The following is a 22,250-nucleotide window of genomic DNA, read 5'->3' as shown; positions in this document are numbered from 1 at the left end:
TAAAACTTGCACTGCGCATTGGTTGAAACATGGAAGCAATAATATGTCATGAAGCCTGTCAGTCATTACTGGCTAATATGTCTGTGTCTGCTTTCACAGTTGCTGATTTCCAAACACTGGTTCCATTGGGGGGGGGGGGGGAGACATTGCAATTTCAAGCTACATTTATCGCCAGCGACTTACAAAAGCTGTGATGTTGTTGTGAGTGATCGCTGTTTAAGTAGGGATTTGCTGACGTGCCCCAAGCATCTGTTCCACTCCTCTTTCTGAGCAATATTTCCACTTCTGATTGAGATGTCAGAGGTAAGCAATCCATGGCAGACTAAGTGAATAGAGCTGGAGCAGGGATTTAGAGGGGTATTTCAATCTGAAGTCCAATTGGGAAAAGGAAAAGGCAAGTGTGGTTCAAAGGTTTTAGTGTAATATGCCTTCCCATTACAGTGTGAGCCACATGCAGCTGTTGTTTTAGTATACATTTATTCATAGGCCTCCTGCATGTGGCATCTGCTGATGTGCAGGTTGCCTTCCCCCCCCCCGAATACAGACATGCATATATACAGACACGTCTGGCTTCATAAGGTAAATAGCCTGCCTGTAAGAGGCATCACACTGCTTGTGCGTTGCTTGAGTGGGATTCTGAAAAGTTCTAATTCAAAAGTTTATTCAAAGTCAAAGACAGCTGAAAGTAGTGCTGCTTTGGACATCTTAGCTGCCAAAGCTCCGCTGCTCTCTGTCGCTGGTCCGCAGGGTGGGGGGGGCAGCGGCTAGCTAGCTTCACATATGTAACGACAACTTATGCATTTCTCATCCAAACAACGTCAAACTTGGCACCGCACTTACTCGTGTCCGTAGCAATGAGAAAAAAAATCCAGTGGACTAACGATTTAAGAGGTCTGTGCATGACACATACACATACACGCACGCACACACGCACACACACAATGACAGACAGACCTTCCTGAAATTTATAGATACCTAATGCTGATCTTTCTCAGAAGAACATAGTGTCTTTGTTAATTTTTATAATTCCCCAAAAACACAAGAACTTGAGAACAGACTACATCAGTGCAAGGACATGATGCATTTGCATTAAATATTTTGCATTTTCAGACCTTCATTTTAGTGAGAGCTTGAGAACCTCAGACATTAACATTCACGGCTCATTTATTCATCCATAAATATAAATGGTGCACTCTAACCCCCCTCCTCTGACTCGTTTATAAAAACAAAATAAAAATATAAACCCACAATAAACAAAAACACAAAGGTCATGCAAACCCTACATAGTTCTCAGCATGCAGAAGGAGAGAATAGGCACAGGACTGATCACAGTCCAGCTTTATCCAACACTGCACAGTTAATAGAATAATTCAGCATGGTAGATGAGTGATATAAACCAGTTGTTTCTCTGACATAGGTGCCAGATGATGGGGCCCTTTTTGAAGGTCAAAATTTTGGGTTGACACTCACCATACACGGCAGCTGGATTCATATGAAATCACGCTGGAATTGCGGGATCACATATCACAGAAAATCCATCTTGTCACACGTCAAGTAATGGTTTGTGTTTGAACAGTACCGGACTGAACCAAATGGTGTCCGGTGAGGAGCTACAGGTGTAGTAGTGCATTCCATTTGTACTCGGAAGTCGGATTTTTGGAGGTCAAAGCCGGAAACATGCCCCCGGACCTCTGAATTCCAAGCTTCAAAACTCTGAGTACCCTGAGCTCGAAATCCAAAATGGATGCCTTGTGCATCAACAGTTGTTATAGCAGAGGCGTCTGGGTAGCTTACACAGACGCCCCTGCTTTCACAAGAAGTTCCCCCCCACCAGTTGAAAAAAAAATTGTAGTTACCCTTTAATTTAACGCTCACATGTACATGGAAACTGTTTTTGGTTGCTGTAATTGTTCCAAAAAACTATCTTTAAAAAAAAAACAGAAAGCTGGAGTAACATGCTGTTATTAGCGCTTCTTCCTTATGTGTGTCTCACTAAATCAGTCATACACACAGTCTTAAACACCATCTTATGTCTCTGGACATGTTGCTAGCACACAATAAAAACAGCGTAATGCGTTGTTATCAACTGGTATTGCCAACAATGCTGGCTAGAGCTAACCTCACAATGAACAATCCTACTCACCTTAGCATTTAGCTCCCAGCACCACTGTGCCTGAGTACAGCCAACAGGACGGTTAAGCCACAGTCATTAGTTTTAGATGCATCATGAGTTGAATTGTTGGACAGGTGGGAAAGTTTACCTGTTGGTCATGCTCAATGAAAAGTTGTTAACCCTCTGGGCCCTGAGGCCATTTTTATAGTTTAATTTCCGTCTGGTTTTATTTTCTTAAAAAGCTTGTAAAACATCAACCCTGTTGTCTACAGTCAAGATATGAACATCATTTTTTTCAGGACAAACTGGGTTATTGGAATATTTGGGTTGCAGTGAGGTCACTTGCATGTTAAAAATGGTTGTAGGGCCTTAAAGATAAATAAATAAATAAATGAATCTTCCAGATATGTATTGATATCACAAACATATAAGTAAAACCTAAGCCATGTTCCATTCTAAAACACTTCTCATATGTCTTGGGAGTCACACTGTGAAGAAATAATCATTATAACTTATACAGTTGACAAAATACATGTATTTTTTCCAAAAAAGTCAAGACGTTTTGCTCTCATGACATTTACTTATGCCAATAATAACATAATAATGTCATATTTATTGATATTACACCCACAGCAATGCTATACAAGCAAATATGTGTCTAAATAGGGCATTATTTTGCCTTCAATAGAGTCTAAAGGCATTTTTGTCCCCTCTGGCCTTCCATACAAGAGGTTGCCTTTATCTCCCATATATGGGCATGTACTTCCTGAAACAATAGACGGTAGTGGTGGGCGATACTGCAAAATTTGGTATCGATCCGATACCAAATACATATAGGGTCCGTATTGCCGATACCGATACCAATACGATACTTTTTACTTAAAAAAATACTTTTGTGTAGGGGAGAGCATTTCATTATTTCTGAGGTGAATGAATGATCAATTCTTTAGGCAATATTTTTTTATTAATGTATTGAAGTGCACAAAATTATTAGTTATTAGGCACTGTAGAATTAATACAAACCAAATTTTACAGCCTTTTTAAAAAATAAATAAAGGATAACAAAACATTCTCCCTTTTTTCTGGTTTTAAAATCAAATGGAAGTGGATTGAGTTCCCTCCTCATTTCTTCGTTTTTGTAGATCAGCATTTTCCTTGTCGTGTGTTTTTAAGTGTTTGTATAGGTTTGTGGTGTTGCCACAGTATCGAATGCTCTTTTTACACGTATCACAAGTTGCAGTATTATCATTTAGTGCCGTAAATTAGCTCCACACAACGCTTCTCTTCCTCTCGGCCATCCTGATCTCTCATTCAACGTGCTTTCGGTCTCGCTGCTCCTCTGCCCGTTGTGTCAGTGAGTCACGTGACGACACAACAACGAATCACAGCAGAGGAGCAGGAGGAGGAGGAGGAGCAATGTGGGCCGAGATGTGAAAGCGGCGTTTGCTCAGGAAGGTGGAAGACACAAGCAAAGTATAGTGAACGTAGAGGAGAGCTATCTAAATTAAAATATCGATTCATTTAAAGTTGTATCGATCAAATACCAATACCAGCGTTGGCATCGATACTATCGATATTTAGATCGATCCGCCCACCCCTAATAGACGGGAGAGACAGGGCAGACGCTGAGGAGCGATCTAGCGGAAGAAAACGAGCCAAAACGCGATGAATTATGGATAAAAAGTGGATCAATCTTGGATATAACAGTATGGATTTAAAGCCCAAAGAGGCTGAAGTTCCAGGCTGGATAGAAAATCCCCTGTAGAGGCTAGAAAGACCCGGAAAAGACCTCCGTAAAGCCGAAAGCGTCAGGATTTAAACGAAACCGAAAGTGAGTAAATCGCTTGTATGGTTCAAAAGTTATTAAAACTATGAATCAGAGGTACTTTTAAACTCGTGGGCGAGTGTCTCGGGCTCAGAGGGTTAAAATAACCACTTCATTCGGATTAATCCTCTATGGACATTGAACGTAAGTAACCCCTCCAGTGATTATTAGTTACGTCCTCACAAGCACATACACGCTAAATTGTTGATGCAGGAGATGATGTTGTGACCTGATGACGGTTAGAATAAAGTTTTTTTTTCTTTTCACACGGCACCATCTCTACTTTGAAAGGTAACATGAAGTTCAGTAATAGAAGTGGTTTTTTTTCTCATGGAGGACTTTAGCCTGCTAAACACAGGTGCGTCTAATATTTAACAGCTGCATTTGACTTGGGTGTGCTAGTGTCAGGGCCCTGCATGCTGGCTTACTGGCACCTGAAAAAGAAAAGAGCCTTGACCTTCTGAGACCTAAGTCCATTTTAGCAGTTTATTGTCCGTCTGGATTTATGTTGTAAAAAAGCTTGTAAAACATCAACCCTGTTGTCTACAGTCAAGATATGAACATCATTTTTTTGTAGGACAAACTTCAGGACAAATACTTATTAGAATATTTGGGTTGCAGTGAGGTCACTTGCATGTTAAAAATGGTTGTAGGGCCTTAAAGACAAATAAATAAATAAAACGGAACATAAATCTTCCAGATATGTATTGATATCACAGACAGATAAGTAATACAAAAGCCATTTTCCTTTCTAAAACACTTCTCATATGTCTTGGGAGTCACACTGTTTAGAAATAATCATTATAACTTATACCGTTGACAAAATACATACGTTTTTTCAAAGAAAGTCAAGACGCTTTTGCTCTCATGACATTTACTTATGCCAATAATAATGTAATATTTATTGATATTACACCCACAGCAATGCTACACAAGCAAATGCGTGTCTAAATATGTGCTCCTCTTGGCCTTCCATACAGCCTATCGGCCTTTTTGTCCCCTCTGACCTTCCATACAAGATGGTGACGTTGTCTCCCATATTTGGGCATGCTGGGGCCTCTGTTTCCCTAAACAACAGAGAGGAGAGACGGAGCCGCGAGCTAGCGGCAGAAATGAGCCAAAACGCGATGAATTATGGACATAAAGTGGATCAATCTTGGATATAACAGTATGGATTTTAAGCCCAACGACCCCGAAAGAGGCTGGAAGTTCCAGGCTGGATAGAAAACCACCTGTAGAGGCTAGAAAGACCCGGAAGAGACCTCCGTAACCGCTAACTCGTTACCTTTCAGACACAACCGTTGGTAAGTCGCTACCTTGTATGGTTATTAAATGATTATACTATGAATCAGAGGTGCTGTTTTTACGCGTGGGCGAGTGTCTCGGGCTCAGAGGTTAAGTTACTGGTTACACCTGGGATTTTCCTGGTATGAAAATGTCAGTACAGTTCCTTTCCTTTTAAATCTCTACATTCTATCTTTATTTCAATTAAATGTGTAACGAGCTAAAATATGTTATGAGTTGATTTTGTAAGTCTGTATATTTGTAAGTTTGTATGTCTTTCCCCGAAAATTCCTGATTTAAGGATTGTCAGGTACAAAAAACAAATCTAAAAGAAAACGGGACAAGTGCAGAGATGTGATGGATGTGACAGAGTGTGTTATTGAATTTGATGCTGTTTGTGCTGGCCATTATTGGTTTACACACATACATTTGTTTTCTTAATTGCAATATTGCGATAGTGGGAGTCCAGTGTGATTAATTGTTTTCTAAAAACAGGACCTGAAACACTAGGGAGTCTGCATAGCTTATGTACATTTTAAACCAGAGAGTCATTTTGATGCAGCATCATTGAACATGAGCGATGAGGGTGCAAAATATTAAGAAATCCATTAAAACTATACATATTAGCAATCATAACTGTGTGTTTTAACAGTTTGCCTAATTTCACAGCACATTACTGCAATCAGTTTAAGTGGAACACCTTTTAGAACACTTTATCTATCAGTTGTGATCCAAGACTTCTAATACTTAATATTTCTGAATTTCTTAATATGTTTCATAAAGTTAAATTAGTTTGTATTATATTCAGAGAAGCATAATTCATCCATTTGTTCACAGTGCACTGTAGCAACACTCGTCTCCAAATCTGCCACTGCTTCATTCCAGTTCATGCAAATCAAGACGCCAAACTGAAGATGTGTCTGGAATATAGCATCTATTTATCAACAGCTGCTCATAGCACATTAACACATTACCTCACATACTAGTAAATAATGTCAAAACATCAAATCAAGTCAATTCACAAATCAATATCACAAACCACAATTTTGCCTTTGGGCTTCCCAATCTGTGCACAACTAAGGGAATACATGTGTGTATAGAATAACCAAATTAATAAATTACAATATAGACAATCTATATAACTAAATGATACATAGAATGTAAACATTACGTGTTTAAATATGGCGTTTTCCTTTTAGTCAAGCTTTTTAGTCAGTTTCTATTCAATTCAATTTTATTTGTAGAATCAGATTATAACAAGAGTTATCTCTCAACACTTTACAGTTAAAGTAGGTCTAGACCACACTCTAAAATTTACAAACACCCAACAAATCCAGTAATCCTGCCAAGAGCAAGCATTTAGTATAACAGTGGCGAGGAAGGGGGGAGAAACCTCGGGTGGTGAGGAAAACTCCCTTAAGGAGAAATCTCAGACAGACCCAGGCTCTTGATAGGCGGTGTCTCACGGGGTCGGTTGGGGGGGGGGTCTGATAATGTAGTGAGGTGAGATGAGGTAATGGAACTATGACTAAAAATAGTAGTTGTAGTAGTTCATGTCACTGCAGGGCGTAGCAGCGTGTAGCAGGGTGTAGCAGCGTGTAGCAGGGTGTAGCAGGGTGTAGCAGGGTGTAGCAGGGTGTAGCAGGGTGTAGCAGGGTGCAGCAGGGTGTAGCAGGGTGTAGCAGGGTGTAGCAGGGTGTAGCAGGGTGTAGCAGGGTGTAGCAGGGTGTAGCAGGGTGTAGCAGGGTGTAGCAGGGTGTAGCAGGGTGTAGCAGGGTGTAGCAGGGTGTAGCAGGGTGTAGCAGGGTGTAGCAGGGTGTAGCAGGGTGTAGCAGGGTGTAGCAGGGCGTAGCAGGGTGTAGCAGGGCGTAGCAGCGTGTAGCAGGGTGCAGCAGGGTGCAGCAGGGTGTAGCAGGGTGCAGCAGGGTGTAGCAGCGTGTAGCAGGGTGTAGCAGCGTGTAGCAGCGTGCAGCAGGGTGTAGCAGGGTGTAGCAGGGTGTAGTAGTGTGTAGCAGGGTGTAGCAGCGTGCAGCAGGGTGTAGCAGCGTGCAGCAGCGTGTAGCAGGGCATAGCAGCGTGTAGCAGGGGGTAGCAGCTTGCAAAACGGCGTAGCAGCGTGTAGCAGCGTGTAGCAGGGCGTAGCAGCGTGTAGCAGGGTGTAGCAGGGTGTAGCAGCGTGTAGCAGCGTGTAGCAGGGCGTAGTAGGGTGTAGCAAGGCACTCCCAGGCTAATGTACATTGCACAGTCAAAACAGAACATCCATACAAATGATACCTGAATATGATAATAATTGAAAAAGGAGATAATGGAAGCCTTAGAAGCTTTTTCAGTATTTCTTTTCTTTCTATGATTGCTATTCCTAATTACTGGGGTGAAATATAATTTAAAGTGAAAGAAAATGAGGACAAGTTCCTTAAGAGTCTTCAAAACAAAATATAAAAAGTGATATTCCATTAGCAACTGGGCTGGTTCCATTTAGGGTGACCCATAGGTAATGTGCTGCCCCTCTTCCACATCCAGAGAGGCATGTTCTTTTCAGTACTCAAATGCCACGCTTCCTGAAGATGAGACAACATGGTTCATGTTTGTTTGATTGGGAATCATATTTCACACGCACCGTGTTTGCAGTGTTTTGGAGGATGACAGAGATCAGAAGGTAAAACATCTACTTCTGATGATTTCAGGAACAATTCTCCTTTCCTGGCTTTGTTTGGTGTATGCAAAGTCACTCTCTTCTCTCTCCACCTTATTTTTCTTTAGTGTTTATTCTTCTGTTCTTTTGGCTTCCTTGTCCCCTTGGATAGTTTTTTTAAGCATTTTATTATGAAAGAAATTATCACTTTTGATGCAGTCTGGAGTTTTATAAGGTGCTGACCTCCTGTTTGAGCCAGGCTTTATTGAGTTCGTAACATATGCCATATAACATGCTGCAAATGCTTTGCACAGGCTCCAAGTATTTGTCTTCTTCTGACAACTCAATTTTGGCACTCGGCCCACAGAATAGGCTCCCCTTCCTCTACTTTACCATGAGCAAAAAAAAAACTGCCATAAACGTGAGGTGAACATTAAGACCATTCTTCCAGCTTACAGCTCTTTTCGAAGTTATTCATCATGAAATGCTCTTTTTGATAAGCACATGTGTGGTAACATTTGTGGTCCAATAGAGGTGTGATGGTTCCCAAGGAGAGGCAGATATATCCTCCCCTGCCAACATAACTGAGGACCTATTTTCTTGTTCAGTGAAGTGGAAGTGGGTGGTTTAACACTGTTTGCCAATGTTATACCAAACAGGTCTTATACAAACGCAATTAGACCAGTATTTGGTTCTGTTGTGCATAAAACTGATTGACAATCGGAAAGAAGCATTAGCGAGATGCATTGTGCAATTCTCCGAGCCATTGCTTTCTGTCGAAGAGAAAGGAGAGGTGTGCCTGCGAAGGTGAAGACTTATCCTCAGAGCTGCAGGTTATTATGCTGAAAAATAATCTGCGAGCCCCCAGGGGCTTTAGATTTACAGAGCCAGCTGGGCTGAACCACATATCCAACTTTTGCCCACCTCTCACTGAATCATCTCACCCCCAACAAAAGCACAAACAGGGAGGAAGATATTCAAGTGTCCATATTTTGCTCATTTTCAGGTTCATAATTGTATTTTGAGGTTGTACAAGAATCCTTTTACATGGTTTCATTTTCAACCATATTTTTGTTGTTCTGCACATTGCTGCAGATCCTGTTTTCACCCTGTGTGTTTAGGTCTCTGTTTTAGGTCCAGAGTGAGACATCCCCCTTCTATCCTATCTTTTGTTGGGAGCTGCACATGCTCAGTAGCTCGGTAAGGTCCCATCAGCTGATAACTCTTTCTCCAGCTTTGGTCAGTCCAAGGCAGGATCAGCTGGGAGACTTCTTCTAGACCAGGGCCACTTGTGGAAAACCTGCACAACAGGGACAGGAAGTAGAACAGGGACAGGAAGTAGTTCTTTTGGAGATTATGGTCAACTAGTGGCTGTGAACGAGCTAGCATGCTACGGTTAGCCACCTCGTCTCTAGTGACATCGAAAGCCGTGTTCACCAGGAGACTGAAGACAGAGGACATTCAGAAACCGGATCTCACTCAGAACAGCAAGTTTGTATGCGTGTGGAAGGACCGGAGACACGAAATAACATCCCAAATTCCAGAAGAAAACGTGATTTTCGTCGTAATATGGGCACTTTAAAATATGATGAATTCATGGAGTCACATGCATGTAAAAATCTCCACATTGTTATTGACACAGGAACACATGGACATAACATAGAACATTTTTGTAACAGTTTTCTGTTACTCCCACATCTTCGCTTCATTTCCAGCAGCCCTCACTGCACAATTTGCATTGCGTGAGGCTAGAAGCCCCCTACAGTCGGTCTTTGATGTCAGTCAGGAGTTGGAAGTAGCCCACTGATACTGTATTGATTGCTGTGAACCACAAGTATACCTCCTGCTAGGCTGCGTTTCTATTCCTTTTCTTTCTTTTTTGAGCTTAATCTCGATATTGATATACGAGATAAAAACGGTCTCGGCTACAAATTGCAAAGCCGTTATTTTTAAAGCCATTTCTTTCAGAGAATGTTGTTTTCTTGAAGAAAGTGCTTTGTTCTCCAAGTATAAAAGGATGGAAAATTGAACGTGGTTTGCTGTGTGTTTATAATTTGATATCATCAATTTACTGTTGACATGTGTTAGATGTTTCAGGGCCCTGCTTACTCCACTGAGGGCTTTTTTTGTCAGTTATTTTTCATGTCAAATTCATAAGAAGTTATAAAGCCTTGTCAGAACTTAAACTTCTCTTCCCTGAACAACCTTGGGCTTCATTAACATTGTGAACCGTGGGTATGTTTTCTTCCCGCTTCATTGACTCTCCTTCGGTGCCGTCTCAAACTTTTTTTTGTCCCTTTTGAGCTTTGGTGAGATGACTATTCACTGAGGGTGGGACTGAAGTTTGCGGTGTACTTTTCCAGCCCCAACAGGTCTTGGGAAAATAGTTCTGCTCTGATGATTATTTATGCAGCGTAATAACCTACACTGCGGGAATAAAACAAGAACCTGTCGCTCTTTATTGACACATCAGTTACACAGTCTGCACATGGTGTTCGAAATATGTGCTGCTTGGATGTTTCAACTCAATTTCGGCTCCCAAATGAAGAAGGTGGCCGTGCCATTTTCCTCTAACAAATTTAGATCTCCTGGTAATGTGAAACTTATCTCAACTCAAATATTTGCCCGCAGTGGCTGTCGAGGAGAGAAAAGAGCCAGGGAATGATGAGAGACAGCTTTCTGCAGGCCACTCTGTTTGCTCGATACTCATGGGAAGTCCTGATACACACAAGTCAATAATGGAGGAAGCACCAAAGCAGATGTCTGCTCCGTGGATGAGGCTGGCCTGGCCAAGTGTCTTTTCAGAGTCAGTATTTCAAAATGTTGACACACTGGGTCTCCCAAATGAGAATATATATATATATATATATATACCTATATTTTTTTATCAAGTTTTTTTGTAAGAGATAGCTGTAACTGAGATCTCAGTTTCCAAACTGTAAAGATTAATTGGTTAGTTTGTGTCTATTAATTAAATCGCCCAATATTTTGATAATCAATAGTGTAAAAAGAAAGGACTTACAAATGATTTTCACTGATTTCCAGAATGACTGTAAACACATGGCTCAGCACCAGAAGGGGATTCGTTCATCTGAAATGGCTTGAATGAGTCCATGTGACTGTGATGATATTGACATTAACTGCTCTCTGTGCATTCTGGTCAGAAAAAAAAAGGACATGCACAATCCACGTGGCCCACAACCCTGCTGCACACGTAGGTTAACCCTTTCTGTGCCACCTTTCACAAGCGCTTAGAGCGTTGAAGACAGTTTATTTTCAGGCCCAAATTTATAGTGAAAACTTCTTAATTCGTGTCAAGGAGAAAACAGAATCCTGCAGGTGACAATTCCGAATATAATGCAGTAATGCTTTTGCATTAATGCAATATCCAGTCAGTGATGTTCTATTGTTTATGGGCCTAGAGTAGTGTTATGGACGGATATGACCATCATAGTGTGGCACACGGTTTAACTGCTGCTGTTACTCAGCCGAGAGGCGGAGGGAGACGACGGCTCTTCACTTTATTCAGGGAGTCCGATCGATGTCAACTTTTATTTCGAGTGTTACTTACAGTACGTTTTCAATAACGCACGACTCGCATCAGGGGGCTATTGCACAAAACCAGGATGAGCGATTACACCAAGATCTTCCTGTTATCCTGCATGAATTTAACCTGGACTTGGTTGCAAAAAAGCAGAGGCTCCTATGTTACCATGGAGATTTACGGCTAGCCTGGTTGGGACCAGGCTAACAGCTGGGATTTATTAATCCTGGAGCCTTTTCTGTTCCCTCAGCAGTGGGTTTACCTTATTGTTATCAGCCTGCATTAAAATACAACAGGTGCATGTTGCTGGTCAGTTAAATACTTTTAATATTTTAACATTGTGACAATTATTTAAATTTTTTTTTCATGTGACAGTCATTGTTACTGTTATATTGCTGTATGAAGACTGCTGTTCATATTGTTGTTAGAAGTTTGATGAATATATTATATTATTAGACCACAGTTGTTGACTGATAAAGTTGCTAAATGTGTTTTAAATGAAGTCAGTTACTAAGGGCGATATTTAAAGTGCTGTACATGTGTGTTTCTATAGTGGACCAGTACACCTTCAATTATTTTAGTTGATTTGTTTTTTTTGTATTCTCTATCAACTATAATTTGGGAGGATTGTGCTTGTTTAAGAACATATCCTAATTATAGTCTTAGTTCACTGAACCAATAACCAAATATTGTAGACTACTGTACATTCATGTAATAACAGGGAGAGGACCCCCCCCCCCCCATGTTTTTTTTACCTTATATTTTGCTGGGGGAAGAATAACAGAAAAATCCACTCTGTTAAATCCATGTTTACAGTGTGCATTAAATGTATCAATTAATTATATTTATAGTTTCTAGATTTTAGAGTCCAATTTCATCAGAGTCTGTTATATGTCCATATATATATATATATAGCAAAGCATATAATATGCTATGTAAAGAAGGAAACTCATCCCCTATAATAAAAAACACGTGCCAGATAATAGCGGACTGACTGAACGATAAATCTAAAAATATACATTTATGAACTACTGCTCTTAACTGAAACCACTCAATGAGTCCTTTGCAAAAACAAACAATTGTACACTTTGCATTAAAAGCGAGAAGTGGAAGTTAACATAGCCTAGGAAATTTATATTTTAGCTCATGAGAGAGAGTGAGGGAGAAAGAGAGTGAAAGAGATAGAAGTCATGCATCATTTTCTAGCATTGTAGGAAATTGATCTTCATGGTACATTTCCTGAGTAACATTATCTTCTGCTTACTCTTAAGGCAAAGAGTACATCGGTTAATTTGTGCAAATAATTAGTAGCCTGATCCTTGAATGGTATGATTATGATGGTTTCAGAGCAGTGGTCTGTTATTGTATATTTTTAGGCGGCTTACGTATTCAGTCGGTCTTTCTCTCGCTGTTTCTTTACAGTGTCCGAGTTTCTTTTTTAAATAACGTGTTTCCCGTTGTCGTACGTCCACAAGAAGCTGCTGCTCACTCTGTAGGCCTACAGTATGAAGTATGAACAATATGAACAATACGTTGTCTCCATCTCTGCATCAGTAAATCTGTGATCAATACCGTGGTCTATTTAAGACATGGCTTTATCTTCTCATCCTGGTTATCTCCACCTGGCTGGACACAGCTTCACCTTCTTTGGTAATTTGGGTGAACCAGCCATCAAACTGTTCAGTAAAATATCTCAAAATCTTAATTGCAGTTTCCCAGTGTTGCTTACAGAGATGCTCATTTTCATTCTGAAGTTGTCCCTCCAAATGAATATGTATATTACGTTGTTTGAATAATGGCAGTCACAAGGTGTTGCAGACAGTGTATTTATTCAACAATATGCTGCTGTAAAGCAGAACACTTAATGGGGATGGGATTAATGTTTTCAAGTCTTGGCTCGGGAGACACAACAGCTCTAAAATGAGCTACACACCATTTGTTAAATCATTCATGGAGTCAGACCGATGCATTTTAGTGGTAGAGCACTCAGTCCCATAAGACCCCCTGAGGGTGACTTCATTTGTTTAGTTTGCTTTTGCTGAAAAGATATGATAATGTACAGGAAGAGCTATTTAGGAAGTGGAATGGCTAACAGCTGCCCAGAGGTGAGGTTCAGGGATATCACTTTGTTAGTTCAGGGTGTTCCTCCATCATCTTTAAAATGAGATGGGACAAGAAGATGTGTATGGGAGTTTCCACGTTAAAAGAGAGGAGGGAATAGAAGATATTGATTTATGGCAGCTTGGAGCTTTTTTCCCTCATTTATCATGCTGTCCCTGCGCAAGCTGCCTTCACTCCCTGGTAGGCAGCTTCCCTTCCTCTCTGTGCAGCCAGCCAGTCATCCTCGTGTCTGGGTAACAAGCTGTGTGCTCAGACCCCCAGCACCTTCCAACCAACCCCCTTCCTCCCCACTTTACTGTCACACTTCTGAACCCAGAGACGCACCGTGACCGGATTACTCACAACACACTAGGCACTGAAATATGGCAAAGCTAGATATGTGTGGACCAGTGCCTCCTGTCATAGCCCATTAAGTAGCTTTTTAATTCCCAATTCATTAACAGAATTTGGTTTTACTCCATGTTTGTCTTTCATAGGCATAATTACATGATGGGTTTCAAAGAGGATCTTGTTCCACCCGAAGATGTAGCGCCGTGAGGATGACACTTACGGCCAATATATGCACGGGGCCTTCCAGGTCTGGCTTCCCTGCTCACATCTCAGGTACAAGAAGTGAAACAAGTGTCAGCTCCTTCATAATTCAACAAAACAAAGTGACAATTGCACCTGTGTGATACTGTCTTCGTCTCATCATGCTGAAGTAGTCTGATGCTAATTAGCACCATTTCTCGCTGTGGGAGGTCTAAATAATTTAATTGCTAACTTAACTTCGTCGCTACATTCAGCGAGCTATTCCTCCAAAAGCATTTATTATTCCCTCAAATTTTAATGACCTCCTCCAGAATGCCGTACACTTTTATTGCCTTTTTTTTTTTTTTACTGCTGCACGCATTTAAAAAAAAGAAAAAAGAAATTGTGTGTTTTATTAATGCATACACATGCAGAGGTCCACAGAATGCTGTTTATGAATATTCAAATCAGGCTTTGGCCTTTTAATAAGTAAAAAAGATGGCACAGCCTTTAGTGATATGCCGTCAAGGAAAAAGATTCTCGAGGAATATAACACCGGGCCACATTCTCTTCGTTCTTATTTTTCTGTTTTGCATTGAGAAAAGACAACATAAAGCAAACATTATTATTATTATTATTATATTTTTCTTTCTGGCCACTGATGGAACGGGAGTGTCAACTCAGTTTGACTCTAACTCTTCTTTCACGCCGATGCCAGTGGCTGGGGTCATCTACCCTTCACCCTTACAAAGGTTCCATGAAGCTTTGCCTCCCTCACCTAACATTACCATTGCTTCTCATCTCCCATGAATATTACCCTGCAGCATAGCAACAGCACATTCTCATTCCTTTCCCTCCCTTCAAGGCCCTCGCAAAGTCAACCCCAATTTATTCGCGAGGGATGGACTTATCATGGCTCTTGCCTACCTCTCCCCGCCTCGCTCCACTCTGCATAGGGATAACAAAGTCCTGCTACTCATTCACATGCAGTTGTTCATACTGTATTTCATATATCTTGACTCTGAGTCACAACGATCCCTGCTCAGTCCGACTAAATTAAAAACAGCCGCTGCATTCAGATGAATGGGGAATTAATAATTTAGAGTAGAGTTAAATGCCTGCAATTCAGTGGAATATTACATCCCTTCTGGATCATTTAAATATCCATTCACCTAATAATCCTTGTCTGGGGACACGGTTTTAGGTGTAGCTTCTTCCAAATTGTAACTGAAGTAATCAGTTTTGGTTCTACTTTCCCAGGCTGAAATTTATGAGGATTTTTTTTCATTTTGGTGAGCACCACAAAATGAAATTTTATTCATCCTGGATATAGTGAGCCGGATGCTGAAAGCTCTCAAAACTCAAAACCAGAAATATCTGCATGGCTACAAACTTCAGCGAGTAAGTGAGGAAATGTGTGGTTTTTGGTCGCTGTAATTTACATGAACTAACCCTTCTGTAAGGAAAAATAAAAACGTGTCTAAATCAATCAACTTTGTGTCAACTTTCAATTTGCAGCTGCAGTAGACAGATGCAACATATATCAACGTGTTTCTGAGAGCGTTTTTGAATGAGGTTGGGCGGTTTATGACTAACAGCAGCACCAGTGAAATGCCAAGGCTTTACCAGAGGGCTTGACATCCTCAGCCTTCAATTACACTTACAACAAGGTGGAGTTGTTTTTATCTGCTTTGTAAATTGACAAGCCAAGCGGATGGAGAAGACATGCAATTTCTCCCTGGGATGTCATTTTTTTTTGCCATCACCTCAAGTTGAAACAAATTTTACCATCTCCATGAATCTCCATACTATCTTCACAGTCTCAAAAACATCATCAGACAACAGAAATAAACATGTCAAACAAATGTTTGTTCTTTTGAACCCTTTGCAGGATGCAGCGAAATCAGGTTCCTCTCTTTCCGATGGAAAAGACTGAAGCACACCGACTGATTTGTAGCTTTTAATTGTGCAAACAGACTAACATTTCCCCCAATTTGTGCCTGCATGGCTCTCCCACTGTGAGCATTGTCAGTCTTTGATATTTCAGTCTGAATAGTATCAACCTGGGCCAGCAGCTGCTGCTTCTGGATTTGTTGTGTTGGCTGTCAAAGTAGGAAAACAAATCCAGATCTTCCCCTAGATTTTACTGTACCCACATCATGCCATCCTCCCAATTTAGTGAGTCCCAATTCCTTCAAGAAGAATTCTAGTCTGACTAATGAAGCCAAGCTGATTCAAAGGCAACTGGGCTGCACAAATTGAGCACAGCGTGCCTTTCATTCCATCTCCTATCAGGAACCATGTTCTTGTTGGAATTTACTTTGAGATTTTTTCTTTGTGCACTAATGTGTGGCCGGATGCTTTCTTTGACAAGCTCCGGATGCCAACATGAATATGTTACCATTTTTTAAATGGCAAATCTTCATTACAGACGGATAAAACCCCAGATCCCACTTTGCCTCTGATACTCTATCCGATGGAGCATGTCAAATCCAAGTAGCATCTTGTAGCTGGATGGGTCTTGTCGCGAGCAGATCCATTTCAAAGGTCTGCTTCATCCTGTCCACGCCGCTGCTGTCTCCGGGTGATGGAGAGCATGTGTCTGTGACCACGCGTGCTGTCGAGTGCTCCTGATCACCCGCTGCAGGCGTGACCTTCCCTCTCTCGCTGCTTAACCTAATCAATTATGGTTCAGAACAGAAGCCAGGAGAGAAGGGAGACAGAAAGCCCACGACCTTGTCAGAGCCCTGAGGAGACTGTGAATAATTCCCTTTGAGCCCCATAAAGAAGGTTTCCATGGCAGGGGGAGAAGAGTAAAGGTAGCTTGTTGAGCACAGGGAAGAAAGCGAACAATAACATGTAACGCACATACGAAGGTAAGATCAGGGGCCACTCAGTAATCAGAGGAAAACACAAGCCTGAATCAAGTCAGCTCTTCTGGTGTGTAGTAGTCTGGCTCAACGGATTTCCAGGATAATTTCCTGACATCCAGTGCGTCCCTCCGTTTCTGCTCCGTGTATCCATGGAAGCAACAACAAACTGTGAGTTAGCGAGCTACATGCTGAAAATGGCAAGTTTTGAAGAACATTTTAAGCGTACAACAGGCAGGCCTGCTTGGTTCTTTTGGGGAATGATTGTAAAGATTTAAAAAGAATATGTTTAGGGCATTTACCCTCAAACTGGGACGTTTTGGTGTGTGTGAAGTTCTGTCAGTGTGGACGGCATGGGTAAACTGTTGTACCACAGTGTGTGAATAAGCAAACCTGATCAAACTACTTACAATATAACCACATTGTCATGGACCGGCACTGGAGGTTGGACCCAAAAGCAGACGTGACACACAGGAAATACATTTAAGTGATTTATTAAAGATAAATATTTATACGTATATGTACAGTAAATAGGGGTGTTGTGGTGAGGGGTGGGTGCAGTGCGCTCTCCAGAGCGTGCCCAGTGAACCAGTGTCTTTTGTTAGTGGCGTCCACCATGCGGTAATGGCGTCCCCAGAGTCCATCAAACGATTCCAACACGTGGATACTTTCCTCGCATCCAGAGAGAAGCAGGCAGGCGGGGGGTAACAGGAAGTGTGAGCACAAGCAAGCAAGGCAGACTGTGGCAGGAGGAAACACAGAAAACGTTAGCCACACAAGCTAGAACACCAGGAAACAGAACTACACAGGGGAAAGTTGTAAGTCTTCTGGTAGCTGTGCAAGAGAAAAGAGAGAGGTAGGTATATGTCAGGAGATAACTTAGACACAGGCTAATTACTACTAACTAACATGCTAGGTAACATTGACATAGGCACAGGCTAATTACTGCTAACTAACATGCTAGTTAACATTAGTAATTAAACCTAGTCCAAACTGTCTGCGAGCTTCTCCTGACAACACGGGGATTTGTCGACTATGCAACAGTAAGTTGCTTCGTTATGACGCAATCGTTAGCCTATTTTTAATAACATCTGCTACGGAGCCGTAACGTGAGATGCAAGGTAACGGAGCCTTTTAAACATTGTTGTGTTTCTTTAGAAATAAACAACGGACAAATAAAGTCTTTAAACGCTTCAGATGTAAAGTTATTCACTGGCAAAATGTTGAATGGGAGTCAATGGGATGCTAACGGCGGGTGATGGCTTGGCGCCATGGGAGGTGCCCTTACAGAGGAGAGCCCCCCCCCCCGGCATTACCTGGCGCAGCCTGCAAACTAAGCCACGCCCACGACTCCCAGACAATGCGCAGGAGGGAGAAACATGTGGGATAACAAACAGGAAGAGGAAAGGGCTGCCATGATGACATCATGACACACATTACATCAGTGGTCCCCAACCCCCGGTCCGCGGACCGGACCAATTGGTACCGGGCCTTACAATAAATAATTAAATATTTCCTTTTTATGTATTGTCTGAGTCTGAACGATCTTTTATTTTGAAAAACCTTTTATTTATTCTCTCGGTCACGTCTTTCGCGCCAATATTGAACCCACAATCGGACAAAATGAGTAAGAAACAAATGTCTTTGGAAAGTTTCTTTGCGAAGGGGAAAAGGCCCAGTGAAGAGACAGGAGAAGAGCCCACTTCCAAGAAAAAGAAAGTTTTTAACAGACAATACCAGGAGTCCTATTTGAAATATGGATTTATCCCGGTGGGTGATTCACACAAACCGAGCCCGCTCTGTATAGTATGCTGCGACCGGCTCGCTAATGAGGCGATGAAGCCTTCAAAGCTGCTTCGCCACTTGGAGACCAAGCACCCCAGGATTAAAAGACAAGCCCTGGAGTTTTTTGAAAGAAAAAACAGGAACACGACGGACAGAAGAAATCACTGAGGGCCACCACATCAGTAAATGCTAATGCGCTGAGAGCATCGTACTTGGTGGCTAACCGTATTGCTAAGGCTAAAAAGCCATTCACTATGGGTGAAGAACTGATCCTGCCCTCCACTGAAGACATCTGCCGTGAACTTCTAGGAGAGGCTGCTGTTAAAAAGATCGCTCAGGTGTGTCTGTCGGCTAGCACCGTGACTCGGCGCATTGAAGACATAGCCGAAGACATTGAGACACAATTGTTGGAGAGGATTAACACATCACCAGGTTGATGAATCTACAGATGTTGACAACAAGGCAATACTACTTGTGTATGTGCGATATCTTTATCAGGAGGATGTGCATGAGGATATGTTATGTGCACTGTCGTTGCCAACCAACACCACGGCCGCAGAACTGTTGAAGTCGCTGGATGGTTACATATCAGGAAAACTGAAATGGTCCTCCTGTGTCGGCATATGCACAGACGGAGCTGCTGCGATGACCGGACGGCTGTCTGGTTTAACTGCTCGGGTTAAAGAAGTCGCCCCTGAATGTGAATCTACACATTGTATCATTCACAGGGAAATGCTGGCAAGCCGAAAAATGCCACCAGAATTGAACAGTGTATTGAATGATGTTGTTAAAGTTATAACCACGTCAAAGCACACGCCCTTAACTCGCGCCTGTTTGAGCAACTTTGTGAGGAGATGGACGCAGAGCCACCGACGCCTCCTCTTATACACCGAAATAAGATGGTTATCCCGAGGGAAATCGCTGACCAGAGTGTTTGAGTTACGTGAGCCGCTGCAAAGATTCTCTCAGAGAAGAAGTCCCCGCTGGCAGCACATTTCAGTGACGAGGAATGGGTCGCAAAACTGGCATACCTGTGCGACATATTCAACCTGCTCAATTAACTCAATCTGTCACTTCAGGGGAAAATGACAACTGTCTTCAAGTTGGCAGATAAAGTAGCTGCATTTAAAGCCAAACTGGATTTGTGGGGACGGCGCGTGAACAGAGGCGTATTGGACATGTTTCAAACATTAGCGGAGATTTTGGGTGAGACGGAGCCTGATCCGTCATTCTCCCAGCTGGTGCACGATCACCTGTCTTTGCTTTTAAAGCAGTTTGAGCGCTACTTCCCAACCACAAAAGACCCACGAACTGGCAAGGAATGGATCCGCGACCCATTTGTCAACAAACCAGGGGAATCTACCATGTCTGTACAAAGAAGATCAGCTGCTGGAGATCGCAAATGACGGCGGCCTTAAAAGTCTGTTTGAGACAGCCACTCTGCCGGTGTTCTGGATTAAAGTCAAGGCAGAATACCCTGAGATCGCCACGACAGCACTGAAAACCCTTTTGCCATTTCCGACATCCTATCTGTGTGAAGCGGGTTTTCTGCAGTGACAGCAACCAAACCAAACAACGGAGCAGACTGGACATTAGCAACACACTTCGGGTGTCGTTGTCTCCCATCACTCCCAGATGGGACCGTCTCGTTGCAGAGAAACAAGCTCAGGGCTCCCATTGATTTGTCGTTATTGTGGTTAAAACTTTCATGAAAATAAAATGTTCCTTATATTCGTTTTTGTTGCGTAGCTGTATTTTATTTTGAAGGGATGTTTAAACGTTACCATAGCGACCAGAGTCAGAGCGCGTCAGAGAGCGTTAGGGCAGTTGTCGAGAGGAGTAGAGCTTAGCGGGGGGCCGCAGTAAAATTGTCAAGCGTTGACCGGTCCGCGGTGATAAAAAGGTTGGGGACCACTGCATTACATGACCCTTTGTAGTGACACATTATGCTTATCATGAGAAATAGGATAGCAAAGCTCGCCAATGAATGGGAACAAAATACAAGTGATATAAAATATGATAAAGATATTTCCTTTCAAGGTTTGGATTTCTACTGAGCCCCCCTGGGATCAGCTGAGGGAAAAAAACAAAAATCAGTGCGCACAGAATAAAAGTCTGTTCCCTCAGTTTAATAAACTGTTGGCAAGGATTCATAATCCATGCCCTCGGTTTCATAAATTTGCGCATTAATCCAGATTTTTTTATTCTGTGCGCACAGATTAGTTTTTTTTTCCTCAGCTGATCCCGGGGGGGCTCCGTTCTTCTCCCAGAATTCCGTGAAATGAACACGGCCCCTTAACTAAAAATCTGTGATGGGCCCACGGAAGACTTTAGTGACATACACACGGCCCCTTAAATTAAGGAAAGGGTTGTGGGGGGGGGGGGGGGGGGTTGTTTCGCAAATGGTTGGGTTTAGGAAAAGAAGAAAGCGACTTTAGGACACGATCCCCGGTCTCCCAGGTGACAGCCCTGTGTTTGACCCATCCACCCCCCCCAACCAACCTCCTTATGCAGATCTTCGGGCTTTCATACTACTCTCTACCATGGTTGCTCCTAATGCTACGTCATCTTCTCATTGATTTTACATTGGCATTGTTTTCAGTGGTGGCCACCACATAATGCACTGGTAACAGTTTGTGATCATTTTACAGATTTCCGTGAGACTGGGCAGCATTATTCTGTCCGAACCCGGCCCGGCCCGGCCCGTCGGGTTCCGTTGGGCTTGGTTCAGGTATTCATCCTCTAATTCTGATATTGTTGAACATCACTGTGTTTTTGTAAAGATGTTAACTGTTATAATAAATCACAGTGAAACAACACTTACTGTGTTGGCACTGAATTTGAAATTATATTTTAACAGAAATACACTGTATTACAAGCGAACAGTGCATTATTGCAGACTTCTATACCAAGGTTTTAACTACGTTATTTTATCATACTCATTCGTGAAGTAAAGTCTGCGGCCTGAAACTCCAGAATGATTCTCACTCCGGCCCTGGTTGAGTGCGTAGCATTTTTAAACATCTTAAAACATGCCTGGAGGGGCTCTTTAATACTTACTTTTTTTCTTAATAGAGAAATTATTTCACAGGTTTGCAGCAGGAGGGTGTTTGAAATGTGTAACAGGAAATTTTTCCCATTAAGATATTCAAGATTCAGGTTCAAGATAAACTTCAGAAAGAGGCTTTCCAAAACTCCTCAATAGTTTTACATAAACCTTGCTACGTAGTAGTACTAGTAGTAGTAGTAGTAGTAGTAGTAGTAGTAGTAGTAGTAAGGCAAGGCAAGGCAAGGCAGCTTTATTTGTATAGCACATTTCAGCAACAAGGCAATTCAAAGTGCTTTACACAAAATCAGTTAAACAGATAAAACACAAGTAAAAACAGTTAAAAATCACAAGCATTAAAAACCGGTAAAAACATGAATAGACAGTTAAAAACAAAGAGAAACATAAACACCAGAATAAAATTTACAGTGCAGCATAAGAAATTTAAAGAAATGATTAGTCATTTAAAGAAAGGCAGCATCAATAGAAAGGTCTTCAGCCTTGATTTAAAAGAACTGAG

The 22,250-nt window shown here is 41.9% G+C and overlaps 1 pseudogene; it reads left to right on the top strand.

The window, feature by feature from the left end:
- The first annotated feature begins 18,522 nt into the window (after positions 1 to 18,522).
- Positions 18,523 to 20,365, top strand: LOC116681793 (SCAN domain-containing protein 3-like; annotated as a pseudogene).
- The last annotated feature ends 1,885 nt before the right edge of the window (positions 20,366 to 22,250 follow it).

Source organism: Etheostoma spectabile, chromosome 3 (assembly GCF_008692095.1).
Source record: "Etheostoma spectabile isolate EspeVRDwgs_2016 chromosome 3, UIUC_Espe_1.0, whole genome shotgun sequence".
Taxonomy (NCBI): Eukaryota; Metazoa; Chordata; class Actinopteri; order Perciformes; family Percidae; genus Etheostoma; species Etheostoma spectabile.
The sequence above is the reverse complement of the archived record's forward strand: the minus strand, read 5'-3'. Positions and strand labels throughout refer to the sequence as shown.